This window comes from Triticum dicoccoides, unplaced genomic scaffold (assembly GCF_002162155.2).
Source record: "Triticum dicoccoides isolate Atlit2015 ecotype Zavitan unplaced genomic scaffold, WEW_v2.0 scaffold86563, whole genome shotgun sequence".
NCBI lineage: Eukaryota > Viridiplantae > Streptophyta > Magnoliopsida > Poales > Poaceae > Triticum > Triticum dicoccoides.
In genome coordinates, this window is record NW_021306100.1 from 1 (window position 1) to 785 (window position 785).

Sequence of the window (785 nt, forward strand, 5' to 3'; positions counted from 1 at the left end):
CTGTGCCTAACCCGGGGGCATGTCTAGCTTGCTAGCCATCCCTCGTGTTGCAAAGCTATTTAATCCACACGACTCTCGGCAACGGATATCTCGGCTCTCGCATCGATGAAGAACGTAGAGAAATGCGATACCTGGTGTGAATTGCAGAATCCCGCGAACCATCGAGTCTTTGAACGCAAGTTGCGCCCGAGGCCACTCGGCCGAGGGCACGCCTGCCTGGGCGTCACGCCAAAACACGCTCCCAACCACCCTCAACGGGAATCGGGATGCGGCATCTGGTCCCTCGTCTCTCAAGGGACGGTGGACCGAAGATTGGGCTGCCGGCGTACCGTGCCGGACACAGCGCATGGTGGGCGTCCTCGCTTTATCAATGCAGTGCATCCGGCGCGCAGCTGGCATTATGGCCTTTGAACGACCCAACAAACGAAGCGCACGTCGCTTCGACCGCGACCCCAGGTCAGGCGGGACTACCCGCTGAGTTTAAGCATATAAATAAGCGGAGGAGAAGAAACTTACAAGGATTCCCCTAGTAACGGCGAGCGAACCGGGAGCAGCCCAGCTTGAGAATCGGGCGGCTGTGCCGTCCGAATTGTAGTCTGGAGAGGCGTCCTCAGCGACGGACCGGGCCCAAGTCCCCTGGAAAGGGGCGCCTGGGAGGGTGAGAGCCCCGTCCGGCCCGGACCCTGTCGCCCCACGAGGCGCCGTCAACGAGTCGGGTTGTTTGGGAATGCAGCCCAAATCGGGCGGTAGACTCCGTCCAAGGCTAAATACAGGCGAGAGACCGA

At 60.5% G+C, this 785-nt stretch overlaps 1 non-coding gene across 1 annotated transcript; it reads left to right on the plus strand.

The window, feature by feature from the left end:
- Nucleotides 1-70: 70 nt before the first annotated feature.
- LOC119348137 lies at nt 71-226 on the plus strand. The gene has a single exon (XR_005168750.1). It is a non-coding gene; the product is annotated as a 5.8S ribosomal RNA (ribosomal RNA).
- Nucleotides 227-785: the final 559 nt, after the last annotated feature.